The sequence below is a fragment of the Crocuta crocuta genome, unplaced genomic scaffold, assembly GCF_008692635.1.
Source record: "Crocuta crocuta isolate KB4526 unplaced genomic scaffold, BGI_CrCroc_1.0 scaffold134, whole genome shotgun sequence".
Lineage (NCBI taxonomy): Eukaryota > Metazoa > Chordata > Mammalia > Carnivora > Hyaenidae > Crocuta > Crocuta crocuta.
The window spans coordinates 3,581,875-3,602,585 of record NW_027530183.1 but is presented as its reverse complement, the minus strand read 5'-3'; the positions used below and the strand labels follow the sequence as shown (position 1 = coordinate 3,602,585).

At 38.1% G+C, this 20,711-nt stretch overlaps 1 protein-coding gene and 1 long non-coding RNA gene across 10 annotated transcripts in view; one reads left to right on the top strand and one right to left on the bottom strand.

The window, feature by feature from the left end:
* LOC144232301 (uncharacterized) overlaps positions 1 to 19,576 on the bottom strand; it is a 130,205-nt gene extending 110,629 nt beyond the window's left edge. Inside the window, exons 1-2 of the long non-coding RNA XR_013335359.1 lie at positions 19,206 to 19,576; positions 14,626 to 14,702 (exon numbers count right to left, since the gene is read on the bottom strand). This is a non-coding gene — a long non-coding RNA (uncharacterized LOC144232301). The remainder of the gene's footprint in view (positions 1 to 14,625; positions 14,703 to 19,205) is intronic.
* Positions 19,577 to 19,834: 258 nt separating this feature from the next.
* Positions 19,835 to 20,711, top strand: part of PTPN13 (protein tyrosine phosphatase non-receptor type 13) — a 199,399-nt gene continuing 198,522 nt past the window's right edge. For all 9 annotated transcript variants that reach the window (XM_077765150.1, XM_077765152.1, XM_077765151.1 and 6 more), the window contains exon 1: positions 19,835 to 20,297. The gene's annotated coding sequence lies outside the window, so the exon portion shown is untranslated. The remainder of the gene's footprint in view (positions 20,298 to 20,711) is intronic.

Sequence of the window (20,711 nt, the reverse complement as noted above, 5' to 3'; positions counted from 1 at the left end):
CATGATCTTGTGGTCTGAGATAAGCCCCCACTTCAAGGTCTGGGCTGACAGTGCAGAGCCTGCTTGGGATTCTCTCTTTCTCCCTCTCTCTCTGCCCTTCCCTAAAATATATATTTTTTCTTTCCTAGTCTGTGGCTTGTCTTTTCATTTTTGCAACAACGTCTTTTGAAAAACACAAGGTCTTAATTTTGTTGGTTTTTTTCCTTATTCTTTTCTTTTTTATTTCATAAACTCTGTGCTCAGCTTGGGGCTTGAACTCATGACCTTGAGATCAAGAGTCACAAGGTCTACTGACTGAGTCAGCAAGGAATCCCTAGGATCTTAATTTTGATAACATGTATCAATTTATTTCTTTTATATTTCATGCTTTCTAGGTCCTAAGAAATCTTTGCTAGCCAAATGTCACAAACATTTTTCTTCCAGAAATTTTTACCGTTTTCTTCTAGAAATTTTTATATTTTTTGGTCTATGATTCATTTCAAGTTAATTTTTTAAATCTATTATAAGTAGGTTTTAGGTTTAGTATAAAATTTTATATATTTTTTTGCATGATATTTAATTGTTCCAGCATCATTTAAAAAAATTTTTTTTAAATGTTTATTTTTGAGAGAGAGAGAGAGACAGAGTGTAAGTGGGGAGGGGCAGAGAGAGAAGGAGACACAGAACCTGTAGCAGGCTCCAGCTCTGAGCTCTCAACACAGAGCCCAACATGGGGCTTGAACCCACAAACTGTGAGATGTGACCTGAGTCAAAGTCGGATGCTCAACTGACTGGGCCACCCAGGTACCTCCCAACATCATTTTTTGAAAATCTATCTTTTATACCATTAAATTACCTTATCATCTTTGTTGAAGATCATTTGATCATATGCTTTGTTTTTCTGTGTCAGAATAATTTTAGCCTTTATATTTCCGAATAAATTTTAGAGTAAGTCTGTCCATTTCTACCAAAAAGGAGCTTCAATTTTTATTTGAATTGCTCAATTCTACAGATAAATGTGAGATAATTAACTCCTTAAAAAAGGCAATTATTTTTACCTATGAACATGGTGTATCTCTCCAGTTATTAGGTCTTTCATTTCTCTCGCCAATGTCTTATAGTTTTCAATAATAAATATTCCATATTTTTTCTTAGATTTATCCTATAATATTCATGTTTTGATTCTGTTATCATATTTTTAAAAGTTTCAATTTCTAATTGTTCATTCCAAGGAAAGATAATTGATTTTTTTATCTTGTGACCAGCTAAATAATTCACTCATTAATTTTAGGTTTTCTTCTTTTTTTTTGTTGTTTCACTTTCTTGGGATTTGGAGGGAATAATCATGCAATTTGAAAATAATAGTTTTATTTCTTTTCTTTTTTTAATGTTTATTTATTCATTTATTTGAGAGAGAGAGAGAGAAAGAGAGATAGCGAGTGAGTAGTGGAGAGGCAGAGAAAGAGGGAGACAGAATCCCAAGCAGGCTCTGTGCTGTTAGTACAGAGTCCTATGCAAGGCTAAAATTCACAAACTGAGAGATCATGACCTAAACTGAAACCAAGAATAAGCTGCTTAACCAGCTGAGCCACCAGGTGCCCAGATAGTGTTATTTCTTAAACATGTAGACAAGGATCACAGGACATTTGAGAGAAGCCTATAACATAAAGGGAAGAAAGAAAGGAAGGAAGGAAGGAAGGAAGGAAGGAAGGAAGGAAGGAAGAAAGAAAGAAAGAAAGAAAGAAAGAAAGAAAGAAAGAAAGAAATTTAAAAAAACTTTCCAGAAAATAGAAAAGACAAGGAAAAGAAAATTAAGGGAGAGTGNAGTTATTAATAGTATTATAGTACAAGAAATTTTCCCTGAACAAAAAGCCTGAATTTCCAGTACCCAGCATAATGATATTAAAAAGAGCTATAGTATGTTCATCATTGTAAGACTTCAGAGGATCATAGACAAAATGGAAAAGGACTGCAAACATTCTACTGAGGAAAAACAATTTATATACAAAGATTCAGGAACTGAAATGGTATCAAACTTTAATCTGCAACCCTATAAGAGTCAATGAAACAGGGGCGCCTGAGTGTCTCAGTCAGATAAGTGGCCAACTCTTGGTTTTGACTCAGGTCAATGATCTTGCAGTTCTTTAATTTGAGCCTCATATCAGGTTCTGTGCTGACAGTGCAGAGCTTGCTTGGGATTCTCTCTCTCACTCTCTCTTTCTGTCCTTCACACACACACACACACACACACTCTCTCTCTCTCTCTCTCAAAATAAATAAACTTTTAAAAAAAAGAAAAAGACAATAAATCAGTGCCTTTAATATTTTGAGGGAAAATAATTTCCATAATATAATAATTATATTTAGAATAAATATATGTTAAGACATTCAAAGGGTCTACTGGAAAAGGAAAAAACTACAAGGAGAAAGAAGAAGGCAGAAGGCAGAAGATCCAGAAATAGGGGACAAACACACAATAAAGATAAGAGGAATCTCAGGACAATGGTGCAAAAAAAATTCTAGATGCTATCTATGCAGCTAGGTCTAAAGAGTATCAAGTCCATATTGGAGCAGAAGAAAGCAAAGCTCTAGAAAGAATGTCTCCCAGGGGGAAAAACTGTTAATATGCCAAATGTGTCCAATCTTATCAAGTAGATTTATGTTTCTAATAAGAGAGTTTAGGGATATTTAGCTACAAAGAATACAAAGCAAACAAACAAACAAAAAAAGAGGCATTATTTACTCTGGGGAGGAAAAGAAAATAGTATGAGAAAAGAAAATACACTGAATATAAATGAATATGCTAATATATTATGTGACTCAATTTTGAGTAATACATGATAATAATCATTATAAAGACTGAATATTGACATAAACAGAAATTGTAATAATTGTATTGGGAAAATGGGAAGAACAGATGTCTAATGGATAAAATATAAAACTGAAAATTTATATATGATTGTATTTCTCTAGCAAATACTTATAGAATACTTACTGTACTAGGCAGTATGTGCTTCAGAAATGCTAATTATTTACTGCTCATATTGCCTCTATTACTTAGTGCTATTATTAACTCTAATTTGCTCTGGAAGGAAGGAAGTCACAGAAAACTTGAATTTCCCAAGATCAGTGATTCTCAACAGGGGGTGATTTTGTTTCTTCAGGGGACATTTGGCAATGCCTGAAGACATTTTTAGTTGTTGCAGTTAGGGTGGGGGTAGATACCAGGGATACTGCTACTCAGCCTAAAATTCAGAATAGCTCCCTACAACAAAAAGTTGTCTGGCACAATGTGTCAGTTATGCTAGTCAAGAAACACTGACCAATATAAACAAAAGTGGTGAATATAGAGCTGGGATTTGGATCCCACCAGCTCTTGAACACCACCTTAGTATGCTGCCTTTCAATAGCAGCCTATGGATGTTATTTACAAACATGAAAGTAAATATTCAGAATAAGGAGCTGCGAAAATTGAAAGCAGTTCTCTCTACAGAGAAATAACTTGGGGAGGGGAAGAAGGGCCAGTGGACAATTTGGGGGTTGTTTTTTTTGGGGGGGAGAGTGTTTGTTGTTTTGTTGTTATTGTTTCTTGGTGTTTTTTAAAAGACTGGAAGAAGAACTATCTGAATTATATTTACTTTTAAATGTTAAAATATTTATAAACATTCAAATCATAAAATTTTTCAGCTTAATTATTCTTTCCCATATTTTAAAAGTGTTCAGTAAAATGCAGTTTATAAGGCTTGTCTCTCAGTAAATTTTGATTTAATGAAAAGAAGAAAAAATACAGGGAGGACAGAATATATACAAAAAGAAAACTTTCTGTCTTGACTGACATCCTGAATATCAAGTTCCAACCAGTACCATAATGAAACATTTCAGACAAAAAATCCTGATGATCCAGATTCCTAATGGAATAACCATTTCAGACCTTATTATAAGCAAACAAGAAGAAATAGCTTTACTAGATAATGAGGGATTACCAGCTCTATCATTACATATATAAAAAAGCATCTATATTAGAGGAACAATGAAGTTATTTTTTGAAAAATATTGAAAGCAAGTTAAATAAGGATGACACTGTTATTCTTAATAATTATTTTTAAGCTCATACATATCACCCAACCTTTAACACTTTTTTAAAAGTTTATTTATTTATTTAGTGTGTGACAGAAAGAGAGACCAAGATTCCCAAGTAGGCTCCACACTCATTGAAGAGCCAGACATGGGGCTTAATCCCATGAACTGTGAGAACATGACCTGAGCCAAAATCAAGAGTCAGATGCTTAACAGGCTGAGCCACCCAGGAGCCCCTCACTCACTCTTTAAACATCCATAAAGAAATTACAAATCCAACCTGGAAACTCACCCATCCCCCAATATCTTCTAACAGTAACAACAGATCTTTAATAACAGGATACACTGCAGAGGAAAGGAAGAAAGACACTAAGTTCCTGTCACTACTATAGCAATGCATGGGATCAGCATATATTCTCTACTCTCAGAGAAAACAAAAGCCATTTTCAAGAATCTTTCCCATCTCTGTTTCTTTCCTCACATCTCTGTTTTCTTTTCTCAGATATTTCTTTTCCTGTGTGAGGTTCTATATGTGTGACTTTTGTTGCTCTGACCAGGTAATCTTACCTGTTTCACAAAGCAAAATGACATCAAAATGTATACAGTAAGAAGTCTTGCTCTTGCTGCAATCCAGATTCAGGAATGCTGTTCATTCCTCCCTGTTCCTTACAGGTAACCATTTTTAACAGCATCTTTTAATGACATGAATTCTCTCAATATTTCTTTAAGTAAATACAAGCAAATCTAGATATGTGTGTGTATATGTGTGTGTATTTTTTCTAATATTTCCCATATAGTTTCTTACTTTACTTTACAAAACAATTTTTGAAATAAAAACAAAACAATTTTTCAAATAAAATTTATTATGTCAGTTAAAGTATGGCCATCCTAGAGATACTCATCATTAAACAAACTAGAAAATTTAAGTCCAGATAGATGATACCTCTATTAAAGATGTCAACTACCATAATTATATAACAATTTTTAATTATGAAATAATTATTTAACAATTTTTAAAAGTTTTCCAATTTCCAGATACTAAAAGAATATTTTTAAAATCAGGTGTGCACTTTCTATGCTTTTAGGACATTTTTAAAAGTTTCTAGTTAAGTCAACTTCAAGAAAACCTATACTTTAACAAACAGTTATGTTCGGAAACAAATTCATAATGAGACCTAACAATATCCCTTGTATAAAGATAAATCAGTGGTATTAATTTGGCTAAATTTTGTGTCATCTTCTGTGCTCTTCAATAGTAATTACTTGAAATTTAAATAACACACTGCTTTATCAAAGATTTTTCTCTCTCATATTTAAAGAAAATATCAGGGGGCCTGGGTGACTCAGTCCATTAAGTCACCAACTCTTGATTTCAGCTCCAGTCATGATCTCATGGTTTGTAAGATCAAGCCCCAGATCGGGCTATATGCTGGCAGCATGGAGCCTGCTTGGGATTTTCTCTCTGCCCTTCCCCTGCTCATGCATGCACATGAGTGCTCTCTCTCAAAATAAATAAATACACATTTAAAAAAATTAAGAAAATATCATTCTTGGTATATTCATAGGTCATAAAACAAATCCTAAAAGCCTTAGTAATAATGTTGAAATCAAATCTTTTTCAACAAGATTTTAATGGGAAACTATGGGTCCTCGAATTGTATAAATAATTAAACCCTTCTACCTTTTTTCTACCATTTATTTCCTATCCCTCAACCCCATGCAACCTGGACAACTCAGTTGGAAATATACTTAAGGTGGAGCTCAGAATGGCGAGTTGGTAGAGGAAAGAAAAATGTAGGCCCTAACTATCCACCAACTTCACCAGGAATCCCCCCCTTCACAGGCTTCACAGTGAGACTCACTGGGCTTGGAACTATGAAACCAAAGGAGAGTTTGTTTCTTTCTGCTTCTGCGAAGATTCTTCCCAGGAGCAAAGCCTGTTCCATAGTCACAGAAAAATCACTATTATAGGGGCGCGTGGGTGGCTCAGTTGGTTAAGCGTCGGACTTCGGCTCAGGTCATGATCTCACGGTTTGTGGGTTCGAGTCCCTGAAGGGCTCTGTGCTGACAGCTCAGAGCCTGGAGCCCGTTTCAGATTCTATGTCTCCCTCTTTCTCTGACCCTCCCCCTGCTCTCTCTCTCTCTCTCAGAACTGTCTCTCTCTCTCAGAAATAAATAAAAAGCATTAAAAACTTTTAAAAGGAAAGAAAATCACTATTATAGAATGTTCGTGGTGTTTGAATGAATGGTCTTCTATTCCAATTTAAATTAATATTATCTTTGGGGTATATATTAAATTCATTGCCTCCATTTTTATTTCAAGTAGAAGAGAAATTACTTTGAACATAGGGAAAGACCCAGAAGACAATCAGAAGTCATTGCACCATGTCTTTTGGAATTTCTTTAGGTATATGAACCCATCCTTGTCTCAAAAAACAAAAGAATCCTACAGAAATGGAAATATCAGCTCCATGGTCTCAAAAGAAGGAGAGAAAAAAATTCAAGAAATATAAAATAATAAGAAAAAATTAAATATCTATTAAATAAGCACCATAAGCAAAGGTATATGCCTTCTCCAAATGTCTATTATTAAAAAATAATAATGTGCTACCAAAAATATGATAAAACCCATCAAACTACAGCTTATATTAGCTCTCCAATTAGGAAAATTAAATTGATATACTTTCATGAAAATTATATATATTTTAGTGATGGTGAGATATAAGAACATGAAATTCTTTTTTTTTTAAGTTTATATATTTTAATATGGAGACAGAGAAGGAATGCCAGTGGGGGAGGGGCAGAGAGAGAATCCCAAGCCAACTCCACACCGTAAGCACAGAGCCCAATGTGGGGCTCAAACCCATGAACTGTGAGATCATGACCTGAACCAAGGTCGGAGGCTTAACCAACTGAGCCACCCAGGTGCCCCCCACTTTTTTTTAATGTTTATTTATTTATTTTTGAGAGAGAGAGAGAACACAATTGGGGGAGAATTAGAGAGAGAAGAGATACAGAATCCAAAGGAGCCTCCAGGCTCTTAGCTGTCAGTGCAGAATCCAGAACACAGGGCTCAAACTTGCCAACCATAAGATCACAACCTAAGCCGAAGTTAGACGCTTAATCAACTGAGCCATGCAGGCACCCTGAAATTCTTTGTATAATCTACATCTATGCACCTTTGCATACACTATCATTTTTTTTAAATATTATTAATAGGAATAAAACCATGACACAGTTGAACTGCATGCTGTTGGGTATTATTAGTTGGCATTGATGAATTCCTTAGAAATCATTAAAAAAAAAACAAGCTAGGTCATTCATACCTATTTTTAAACACTGAGGTGGCAAGTGAATCAGGTGATTTGCAGATGGCTAAATAAAAATTTATTCTCAGTTAAAGTATTCTTGAGGTGCCAAATACACTAAGAATTCTCCAGAATTTTATAGTGACTCTATAAGCTTTTTGCTTTGTCTTCAAAAGTACAAGCAATATTCATCATATATAAAAGTGAAAATAGCAACAAATATCAAATTCATTTATGTAAGAATAAAAAAAGTAAGCCAAAAGGAATATAATATAAAAATTATGCTTTTCAAAGAATGATAACAATTGTAGTATGAAATAGACAAAATTAAGTAAGGGTTTTTGCACTTACAACACAAATATTAACTCAGGACTTTAGTTTTACCAGAACTATATAAACCTTAACTTCATTCAAGATCAAGTCAAATTAACTACTTTGGCTATTTGTTTTCTCCTCCATTATAGGTCTCTTGTGCCTTAGAGCTGTTACATTTTACTTAGCTTAATCTATAAAGGAAGACTGAAATAGTCATCTGTGTCATCTAAAGAAAACACATATGACACTGTCGGAGAAGAGAGAGGGAGTGGCCTGCCACTGATGACACAAAACAGAAATTGGGAACCAAATCAATGGACTTGTAAAGATGAATAATTTGACAGAAAATTTTCTATAGTAACTGGGAAGCCAATGATACTAACACAATCTTTTGTCAGATTTCTGCATTTAGTTGATAAGTATATTTATACTTTGAAATTACCACTGTGGTTATAGTTGAACATGTTCTGAAATCAATTGTTGAAGTGATATAAAGAAAATTATTTTATGAAAATATTATTGTATAATTTTTAAAATTTATTTAAAATTTGTTTTAAATTTTCTCATAAAGTTCTTACCTGTTTACTTAAAGATTCATGGAAAACTTATTTTTACGACATCCAAATAACCTGTTCACCCTATTCTCACCACTCACTGAACCAAACTCTGCCTGTAGTACACCCATGCCAAGAATACTAAAGCAGCAGATACTGATGATTGCCGCAGTAATCCAGTCTCCACTTCCAGACCCTATTTCCCATGCCTGCCTTTGCTTTCCTTGTAGTTAGCTGGACACAATTTTCTCCAGTAATATGTAGGTGAAAAAAGTTAAGTCTTTTAGGAAAAGCTTTTAATTGTATATATACAGACGTATATATATATAAAACTTTATATATACATATATATATATATGTAGGTTATTATATATAAAGAGAGACAGACGGACAGAGACACAGAGACACAAAGAGACAGAACACCCAAGGCTGATTCCATACTTTCCCAGCCTTCATCTGGTCTTGAAAGAGAATTGAACACCTGGAATTACAGCAGTCCTATTATGATTTCTTAAAATTAATTTATTTAAATTCAAGACATTTAACATACAGTGAGTGTTGGTTTCAGGAGTAGAACCCAGTGAGTGACTCATCACTTACATACAACACCCAGTGCTCATCCCAACAAGTGCCTTCCTTAATGTCCATCACCCTTTTAGCCCATCCCTCCACTCCCCTCCCCTCCAGCAATCCTCAGTTTGTTCTCTTTATTTAAGATTCTCTCATTGTTTGCCTCCTTATCTGTATTTTTTATCTTATTTTTCCTTCCCTTCCCTTATGTTCTTCTGTTTTGTATCTTAAATTCCTCATATGAGTGAAGTCATATGATATTCTTCTTTCTCTGATTGACTTATTTTGCTTAGCATAATACACTCTAGTTCCATCCACATTGTTGCAAATGGCAAGACTTTATTCTTTTTGACCACCTACTAATATTCCAGTGTGTGTGTGTGTGTGTGTGTGTGTGTGTGTGTGTGTGTGTATGTGTACTACATCTTCTTTATCAGTTCACCAGTCAAAGGATTTCTGGGGCTCTTTCCATGATTTGGCTACTGTTGATATTGCTTCTATAATCATGGAAGTACATGTGCTAGTATCAGCATTTTTATACCCTATAGACAAATACCTAGTAGTGCAGCTGCTGGGTTGTAGGATCCTATCATAATTTTAAGAGAAAGGCAAAGAGAACTGAAGTGCAGTGACCCTGGCTTGGACACGAGAAGCAGTTGCCTACCACTTGGCTTTTTTTTTTTTTTCATTTATTTATTTATTCTTAAATTTACATCGAAGTTAGTTAGCATATAGTGCAACAATGATTTTAGGAGTAGATTCCAGTGATTCATCCCCTATGTATAACACCGAGTGCTCATCCCAAAAAATGTCTTCCTTAATGCCTCTTACCAATTTAGCCCATCCCCCCTCCCATAACCTCTCTAGCAACCTCTGTTTATTCTCTATATTTAAGAGTCTCTTACGTTTTGTTCCCTTCCTTGTGTTTATATTATTTTTGCTTCCCTTCCCTTATGTTCATCTGTTTTGTATCTTAAATTCCTCATGAGTGAAATCATATGATATTTGTCTTTGACTGACTAATTTTGCTTATCATGATACCCTCTAGTTCCATCTGCATAGCGGCAAATGGCAAGATTTCATTCTTTTTTATTGCCGAGTAATACTCCATTGTATATATTTATTCCACATCTTCTTGATCCATTCATCCATCAATGGGCATTTGGGCTCTTTCCATACTTTGGCTATTGTTGATAGCACTGCTATAAACATTGGGGTTCATGTGTCCTTTTGAAACAGCACACCTGTATCCCTTGGATAAATACCTAGTAGCACAATTGCTGGGTCATAGGGTAGTTCTATTTTTAATTTTTTGAGGACCATCTGGCTTCTTATGAGAAAAATAACACTTTCTGTTTAAGCTACTACTTAAGAGATATTTTATTGCTTGGAGTTAATAGCCTTTATGATGCACTGTCCTAAAAGAGTTTATATTCTACTGGAAAAACATGGTCAGATGTCCAAAATAAGGGATTATCCTTTAACTAGAAGATACTTCTTCTATCTGAAAACCAATGGTACTAATCCCCTACCACATTCTCCTACAATAATCTGATTATCAGAGTCTGGCTATTTGCTGAATGGGATGGCTGGTGGTCTCTTAAAGCATCTATTTGGAAGAGTTTATGCACAGAAATACTTTTATGCTTGGTTCAGGGAACAGGGAGAGTTTGTATGTGAGAGTGTGTGTAGGGTGATGACAGTAAGGGAAAAGGTATGGTATGGTGACAACCTCCCTTTATTTACTCCCATGTACTTAAGATAGTTAATTTCAACAGAGACATTGTGATATAATGAACATGGAACAGTGATGCTTCAAGAACCATGTGACAAAGTATGGCACAAGGGTGCCTCACCTCTGCAGATGAACCCAGCCCAGTTCTGGCTCATTGCTGACAGCTTTGGGAACACTGAGAGACAATCTCCTCAACATTGTCCCATGGAGGGCACAAGCTGCAGTGGGAAGAGCAAGCACCCTACTGCATGTGATGTTCAGGCATTAGACTTTCAGGAGGAAGTTTGAGCATAAGAACAAAGACAAACATTATAGAGCACATGTAAACCATTACTTGGAGAATCCTAGAAATATGAGAGGTGGACAACACAGTTTCTGGACTCTAGGGGTCCTCTGGGAGAAGATGGGACTCAATTTGTTTTATTAATGTAACTGGAATCCATCCAATCTACAGCTCAAGCTGGTAAGAGTTTTAAAGACAGTCATTTTTGCCTAACAGGTTTTTGGCTGATAAATACTACAATTCATCATCTAATTAGAGTTGCCATTGGTGACACTGGAAAGACTTTCCATTAAGAGAACTGGACAAGAGAATGGAGGATCATTCAAACTATAATGAAGCAGGGAATGCTTATTGAAAGCTGAGTAATTAGAGTATATTCTCTAATCAAAGGGAAAAGAGTTCATTATTCTTTGAGTTCATATTACTATCAAAGTTTAGTAACTGTTTTGAGAGGGTAAGAAAAGTTGTGTTTCCCCTCCACACTCCAAGAGTAAACTATATATTTGCATATTAATATCTCTACTATTTATCCTCGCCCATTTCTCTCTCTTCTTCTGTCAGTAGAATACCAAGAATAAAGAGATCAACCAACAATCAACAAAGATTACTATCTTCAGAACACTTACTGCATATAACATCTGGTGTTTAATGCTATATGGGGATTTTTTCAAAATAAAATAGCTCTATTAAATGACCTTCACTTGGTCAAACCACATTCCAAGACTAACCGATGTTCTCCCATTCCCTCTATAAAAATGCACAGACTGATGTCCATGGCCACTGAATGCTTACTAATGAGTTATAGCATAGCATACCTGTACCTTTATGCTTCCTCTAGCTGAGTTATAACCACCAGCAGCCATTTATCCATTCCTTTAACAGTGTCTGAGAGTCTACTTTGTGACAGGCTTTTCTAGAAGGTGGGACACAGCTGTGAATAAAACAGACTAAAATCCTGCCCTCATGAAACATACATAAAAATCAATTGTTTTATGGGGTGCCTGGGTGGTTCAGTTGGTTAAGCATCCAAGTTCGGCTCAGGTTATAATCTTGCAGTTCCTGAGTTCAAGCCCCACATCAGGCTCTGTGCTGATAGTTCAGAGCCTGAAGTCTGCTTCAGATTTTGCTGCCCCTCCTCTGCTCTCTCTTAAAAATAAGTAAACATTAAGAAATTTTTTTTATGTCAATTGTTTTAGTTTCCCAAACTCTTACTGTAAGTTATTCTTGCTAATGTACTTAGGTAATTTAACTTTTATACGCTTTGTTAAGTGCAAAATGAAAATAAAGTGAAAATAAAGTTGAAAGTTATAAACACACTTAGAGTTGTGAATTTTAGGTTATGTATATTTTAACACAATTTTTAAAAATGAAGTTGAAGGCTATAGAAAAGCAAATTACCGCTACGAATTACCAGAGGCAAGAAAACTGTAATATATTACACAAGCATCCTCAAGTTCTACTTTTCCTTTAATAAAAACCAAAACAGAAAATTTTAGAGTTTGCATTTAGGAAAGGTTTATGTAAAACTGACAACCTATGACTCTCAATTGCAGATTTATGGTCTGAAAAACCTTGGCCCAACATCAAAAGATTGGCTAATGAATGTATAATGATAGGTTTTTGGTAAAAATAAAATACTTAATTTACATATGTATAATTTTTAATAGTTCTCTACTTTAATTTTTAAGGTAAACTAAATAACAACTCATCTTTAACAGCTTCAAGTCTCTAAGACAAATTTCCTCTTTTCATGTGGTTGTGAAATGTGGCATTTCTCCTGTTTATACGAGTATCCTAAGTCTGGATTTGGCCCTAAATTGATAATCAGTGTCTGTAGCTAAGACTATTTTTCCTCCCAAGTTTTCTACTAGACATTAAACGAGAAAATGTAAAAATCAATCAACCTCTAAGAAACTTTTTGTGAAGTGATGTTTTGTTTCATTAAAACACTCCAACTCTGCCTAACAAAGCCTTTAATGATCAACTTCTTGCACGGCAGCTGACTCCCGTGGGACAGTGTGAAATCACCCTCTTCAAAACAGAACGTAAACTAGAAAGCTTCACTTCTGATTTGGTCTCCGTTTCTGGGAACACTTAAGAAAATCAAGATTGGCAGTCATGAACCCTAAGGCAAGGCCCTATTAGGTCAGGTTTAGAGGACAGTATGCTCGTTATTAGGTTACTTTGTGTATGTTCAAACGTGGCTTTGTTTCAAAAAACAGAAGGGTTCTGCTCATTTGCCATACTCTGTTCAACCAAACTGAACAGGCAGTTACATAACTTGCCAGGACAAGCAGTAGAAATGAGTCAGAGACAGGACCAGCCCTAGTAAAAATTGTGAATTAGGCAGTTTGAGCCCAGTGCCACACCCCTTTAGTACTACACATACTTCCCTGATTCTGTCCCTTGGCGAGTCACCCTCATACCACACACCTCTCCGCCCACCAAATTCTTCTCTCACTCTCTCTTTCTCTTCCACTCACACCCGAAACTAGCTTCCCCCTTTTCTTCTTCCCCTTCAAGCTCATTAAAATCTGCCTCTCCAGTAACTCTCACCCTCAGGGTTTAAAGTGACAACTACCTAATCTGAGAAACCAATCTATACTAATGTGCAAAGAGAGAAAACTGGAAGGTAATGTGAATTTTAACTTCCACCTTCTAAAGTGAACACCTTTGCAGTTTTAACTCCTTAGTGACTAAAAGTGAGAATTTCTAGCTGAGGCACCCAGGAAATATTTGGGCTCATGCAGAGCCACCGAGTAACTGACAAATCAAGCAGGAGTAGGTAAATGTTTTTAGCCTAATACACTGCCAGCCCTGGTATAAGTAACTAACAAACCCTGGTCAATTTGGGGCCTTAGGGGAAACTGGAAAAGAGCTAAGAATCTTGTTGGTGAAGAAAATTGGTTACAGCAGCACCACAATTAAAATTTTGTGACGTAATCTTTCATGGGACTAGCTACCACTGGTACCTGAATTTTTTTTTTTTTTTTTCGAAGTCTCTCTTCAGGGGCGCCTGGGTGGCTCCTTTGGTTAAATGTCCAACTTTAGCTCAGGTCATGATCTCATGGTTCATGAGTTCAAGCCCCACATCAGGCTCTCTGCTGACAGCATAGAGCCTGCTTCAGATCCTCTGGTTCCCTCTCTCTCTGTCTCTCCCACACCAGTGTGTGCTCTCTCTCAAAAATAAACAACCAGTCTTAAAAAAAAAGTTTCTCTTCTGAATGAAAGAGATTATTTAGAAATCTTTTTTTCTGAATAAGTCTAAAACACTAATTCCAAAAAAATCTGCATAGCTTTTGTCGTTATTGTTGCTTGACTTTCTTAAATAGCACTTGGAAGTTTACAACTATTTCATGTAATACTGATGAATATTGAAAGAACATTACAGGCTATTATATGTGGAACATATCAGCTATTCTTATTTCCTTCACTTTATAAATAAGGAAAATGACACTCAGAGAAGTGAGGTGACTTGCCAAGATTTGTACTTAGGTCTTTTGAGTGCAAATGCTGTGCACTTTCATTGTGCTGAGCTACCAGGCTGCCTCCCAATGTCTAGAGTTATCTGTGCCATTGCTGTCATGTAACACTACATCCTATGGGAATTCTCACATTCTAAAGAGAGTTCAGCCACTACCAAAAGAAAATCACCTGTTTATTCAATGGACCTTAGGGTAATTGTAGTCCTATCTGGTTTCCATTGCTGCATTTTCCCCCAGCTAATTCTTGGTTCACTTGGAAGTGTCAGTACCGTCTCACAAAGTCTTCCTTAAGCACTGTCAGCCTTTGTGTTCCAATTACCTGCTCATGTTTTGGTGGATTACTTATCTTGCTTCTGCTTCTCCCCTGGGCAAAGTTCTGAGATCACAGTCCTTACTCTGTAAGCAAAAAAGGATAATATGTTTCTGGGCTTAAAAGGAAGAAAAACACTAACACAGTTGGTACAAGCCAGAATACAAATGTTTCATATTGAGATGAACACAAGAAGCCAGCTGGGAAAACATTGCTATTTACAGATGTAGGTTAGCCTAGAATTCTTTTCAACCTTTAAGGTAAAGGTGATATTTTAAAATCATTGGCATTTCAAGCACACAATCTTAACATTTTGGAAAGATAGAAAAACACTTTTCTGAATTTTCTGAAATATATAGATGCTCTCCCTAGAAAAATTCACAAATACACATACCTGGAATACAGTCTTAAGGAGTCTGTTAACGGATGATCTGTGGGCCCCACATACAATATTCCTGACTTAGAGTGTGACAAAAGGCTGGTCTCTGATGAATATTCTGAGGTCCATGAACCACTTGGGAGCTCATTAAGATTTGGGAGACAAGTGGGTATATGCTGCTACCACCAAACAGATTTCATACGGATCAAAGAATAAAATGTGAAAAACAAAGCCATGAAAGAATGTTTTTTGTAACAAAATAAAAAGGCTTATAAGCATACAAAAAATTACTCATAAGAGAATGAAAATTAGACTTGTAATGTGACAGCATTCTGTACCTATTAGATTGGCAAAGACCAAAAAAGTTTCCTAATGCTGTATTGGTAAAGGTGGGGGGAAACAAAGTGTGCTATCAAACTTGCCACCTGTACTGGGATGACTAACTTGTACTACTTTTTAAAAATTTTTTATACGTTTTTCTAAAATATTTTATTTATTTTTGAGAGAAAAGTAGAGACAGCATGAGCAATGGAGGGTCAGAGAGAGAGGGAGACACAGAATCCAAAGACAGGCTCCAGGCTCTGAGCTAGATGCCAGCACAGAGCCCAACGCGGGGCTCGAACCCACAAACTATGAGATCATGACCTGAGCTGAAGTCAGACACTTAACCGACTGAGCCACCCAGGAGCCCCTTTTTAATTTTTTTTAACATTTATTTATTTCTGAGAATCAGAGACAGACAGAGCCCAAGCAGGAGAGGGGCAGAGAGAGAGGGAGACACAGAATCTGAAGCAGGCTTCAGGCTCTGAAGTACAGAGCCTGACACGGGGCTCAAACTAATGAGCCATGAGATCAAGACCTGAGCCGAAGTTGGTCGCTTAACCCACTGAGCCATCCAGGTGTCCCTAATTTGTCCTACTTTAGAGGGCAGCTTGGTTTTGACTATCAAATGTAAAATGTGCCTACTCTTTAATCCAGCAATCACATTTGTAGAAACTAAACCTACAGTTCCATTTCACATGTAAGACAGGACCAGTTACAAAGAAATAGATTTCGAATTGTAAGGAATAGCAAAGGTTTGGGAATAACCTATGTGTCAATTAAAAAGGGAGGGGTTAAATAAATTATGTCATATCTAAGCAACAGAACATTATACAGCCATTCAAAAAAGGCATATCTAGAGAGAAGATCTGAAAATAGAGATCAAAGAGATATTACAAAGTTTAAAAAAAGCATTAGAAAAGTATGTGAGCTAACCTTACTTTGAAAAAGAACACATGTATGTGTGTGTGTGTCTGTGTGTCTGAAAAGGCACACAAGAAATAGCTAGATTTCTCAACACTATTTATTGAATGATACATGTTCCTCTTTTATTATATACTGCACCTAGTATTTATCATATACTGTACCTGGTCTGGTGTCAAGTCTGTGGCTAAACATAGGTTATTTCTAAAAGGTTAATCTTCCAAGTGAATTTTAAAGTATTTTCTCAAATTCCCCAAAGTACTGTTACACATTTGATTAAAACTATACTAGATGTGTAGATTACTTGTAAAAGATATTATAATTTTATGATCTTTGAGTCTTAGTATTTAATCTAAAAGTATATCTCTTCTTTATTCAAACAGTTTTGTCCCATAAGGTCATCATTTTTAAAGTACTTTTTATTGGGGCACCTGGGTGGCTCAGTTGGTTAAGCGTCCGACTTCAGCTCAGGTCATGATCTCATGGTTTGTGGGTTCAAGCCCCGCATCGGGCTCTGTGCTGACAGCTAGCTCAGAGCCTAGAGCCCGTTTCAGATTCTGTGTCTCTCTGACTCTCCCCTATTCACGCTTCTCTCTCTCTCTCTCAGAAATAAATAAAACTTAAAAAAAGATAAAGTACTTTTTATTAATTTATTTTGGTATTCATTTTTTGGTATTTAATTGTGGTCATTATAAATAGGATTCTTTTTATATCATATGTTCTAACTAGTTAGGGTTTGTACATGGGAAAGCTCTTGATTTTGTATGTTAATTTTTATAACTGCTTACCTTAACTCATTTTACAAGTTTTTCAATTGATCCATGGAGTTTTCATATAATTTGCAAACAAATAGCAATCCTAATTTACTTTCAGTATTTAATTTTGTATTTCTAGTTCATGTCTCATTGGATTGGCTATCATATCCCTGTTTCTGACTTCAATGGGAATAATGACAATGTTTCATTATAAGCAAGCTTCTGGTTTTGGTATAAAATATATATTGTTAAATTACCTATCCTACATTATTTAAAAGTTTTTATTAAGGAATGATGCTAGATTTTACCAAATACTTTTCATTATCAATTGAAACATTCATACAGATACCTAATGCCTCTTAATTTTGCAGTAGCATTTGTGACATAGTTCTGAGTTCTACTTGTATTTTAAGTATGTGTTTTGATTTTCCATTATACCCAAAAGGAGATTAACTTGTAGATTTCTTTTTTGTGTACTCTTTATCAGGTTTTGGTATCACAGCCATTTATTTTAAAACCAGCCTTTTAGCTTATACAAAACAGAAGGATTACTGGTGAAGAAGCCTTGAGGGCAACCACCTGAAATAGCCCTAATAGAAAAAAAAAACCCCAAAAAACACAAAGCTCACAACTCTGTGGTTTGTCTACTTTTGTGAAAATTTCCAACACTCTACTCTTTATACTTTCTTTCTGACTTGAACTTGCAAGCTATTCCAAGTATTATGGATTTACTTTTCCTTCTAGTAAATATATGAACTTTCTTTCAAAGTCAAATCGAGGCAGATATTCTACCTTACCACCCTGATACATCAACCAGAATACTGAAAAAACTTCCTATTTCAGAAAATCAGGGAAGGATTAGGGAAAGGATTCCAATCCTTCACTGCTGTCTCCAGTTTGACTGAGCTGGTCTTCTCTATTATTTTTCTACTGTTACCTACTTTCACCACTCTATTCCTGTTGTTGCACTTTGGTTTTACGTTGTTGCCTTCAATTTTCTGTCTTTCCTCATCTGTGCTTCATTCATCCTACTACTTACCCTTCAAAACCTAGTTTAGGGGCGCCTGGGTGGCTTAGTCGGTTAAGCGTCCGACTTTCGCTTAGGTCATGATCTCACGGTTCGTGGGTTCGAGCCCCGCGTCGGGCTCTGTGCTGACTGCCAGCTCAGAGCCTGGAGCCTGTTTCAGTCTGTGACTCCCTCTCTCTCTGACCCTCCCCTGCTCACGCTGTCTCTCTCTCTCTCTCCTAGAAATAAATAAAAAATATTAAAAAAAAAAACCCAGTTTAAATTCCCCTCCTCCCTAATCTGACTGATCCAGTCCATTCTACCTACCACAGACTTTCTTTCATCTGCTCCTGTACTCAAAGTTCATCTGCACATTCTAGTCCTAATCTCAAATTGTTTCAAGAATGCAACTTTTCTTTCTTAGGCTCTGTGGTTAGCTCCTTGAGGGCAAGGACCTTATCTTAAAATTTTGCTGTGCATTTTCCATTGTGCTTAGCACTGTGAGTAATTACATTCGGTGCATTCTTGCAAGGCATATTTGACTGAACACATACATCACAGTTATTCATTTAGTAAATGAGATAATGAAAACTCGAGTGCTCGCCAAAGGTAAATCATTACTATTAATTCCCTCATTCATCATACATGTACAGCAGCCTCAGGGGCTAGGGAACCTAGGACTGCAGTTTTAATTTCGCCTCAGAACTTTCCATTTTGGAGCCAGCCATAAAGTTTAGATTCACCTAGGGCTCAACACTATTAGTCCAGGACTACATTTACCCCCAGGCCCCCTTCCCAGAGTGCCCCAGGTTACCTTATACTTCTGAGAATTAACTCAAACTTGAAACTCAAAAGACAAGACACTGTTCGCTCATGAATTTAGCAAGACTTCCTTGTTAATTGTTGAAACCCTAATCTTTCTGTTTTTAAGAGAGGAATAGCCGCTAGGACATCTACTTTGCCAAGTCGCAGTGTGTAGTCCTAGACAGAAAATTGGATATTCTCTATTTTATTCGATTACGTTAAACTTTTTAATTTTTTTAACTTTAGGATTATCTTAGTTTCAGAGAAAAATTAACGTAAGAATTTAGATACCTTTTCCCCAAAAAAATATGAGTATTTGAGTTTTCCCGAGGGCATGTGGGTCGACGAAGAGCTGCCAGCACACCTTTGAAGATCACTTTACAACTGTGGGAAAACTCACCGAGCTGTTTTCGTTGACCCCGCCATTTCCAAGTTGCTACATTGCTGCAGGGAGCTGGCAGAGCCCAGCCCTTTTCTCTCTCTCCCCTCATCTCCTCACCCTTTCAAAGCCCAAATCCGCCCGGTGAGAATACGGAAACTCGGCTGGAAGCGAGGGAGCGCAAGGGGGGGAGGGGTTACTTCGATTCACAGGGGAAGAGCGAGCAGTCAGGCATTTTTCACTCTCCCTCACACTCCCCAGGGCCATAAAGTTCAGTTTCTGAAGTTGGAAGCGCGGAGGCGGTCGGCTGCGTTTTCAGCTTGGCCGAAAAGTAGGAGTCCACAGTGTAGGGGGTAGGGACTTGGCCGCCCGGCCATCAACCTGAGCGTCCGGTTACCCAGAACGCCAAAAGCCAGGCCCTAGGCACCGGTTGTCAGGGGAACCTGGGCGCTGGTCTCCCCGGCGACCTCGTCCCTAGGGAGGGGGCGGGGCTGATGCCAGGGAGGCCAATGAGGCGGAGGGGAGCGCAGGGTCGCCGCTCGACGGTCCTCCTAGAGCCCGGGAAAAGGCTTGAGTGACAGGGACGGGGGCGGGGCCGGCACGGCTGCCTGAGGTGGAGCCCGAGCTGCGCTAGGCTCCGGCGGCCGCGGTGCGGTGAGGGTCACACACACCATGGTCGCGGCCCCTAGAGACCGCCTTGCTGGCGCGCAGCACTCCGCAGCCCCGCGGTCCGCCTCAGCCGTGTCGCCAGCGCTCGGAGCTGGCTGCCGGAGTTGAGCCGCCCCACGCCGGAGGATTTGGGCGAAGCTCTGGGAGGCGCGCAGAGCACAGGAGCGCAGACAGGGTGCGCCAGCGCTCGGGGGTCAGGCGGTCGGCCGGGGTCGCCGCGGGAGGGGCGTTTCCGAGGCGCGGAGGAGGAGGAGATGCTGCTCCTCTTCGCCCCCTCCCCAGGCTCCTTCCTCAGCTCCTTCGGCCCACGCCCGCAGCCGTTCGGCGGAGAAGAGGTGGTGGCTCTCGGCGCCCCAGGCGGCTGCCGGCGGCCCGCCCCGACGCCGCTTCCCTTCAGCCCTCGCCCCGCGCGGCAGTAGCAGGACCGGGTCTCCGGACGAGCGGGTAAGGACGAGAGCAGCCCTGGGCTCTGCTGTGGATATCCAGAAGTGCGGAACAAAGTACACCACGCTCCCTGGCCTCCTCCTCTCTCGGCTTTTGCTCTGGCCCCTGCAACCAACTCTTCTGTTGCCCTGCTGGGGAAGGAAGTTTGTTTGCTTTGGTTTTCGCGGTGGGGTGGCTGGGGTGGGGAAGGATGAGACGAAGTTTCACAGTGAAGTGGCTAGATCCCCCCTTCTCCGCCAGATTATGGGAATGAAACCCCAGAGGGGGCATGCATACATAAGAGACTGTGGGCTAGTAGGGAGTGACATCGCCCCGTCCTACTAGTACGGCTCTGCTCTGTGCGTGCTGTGGGAAGGGATCCCGGAGTCTGTTTCTAATTTCTGTAAATGACTGTGGACATGGTGTGGTTAGAGG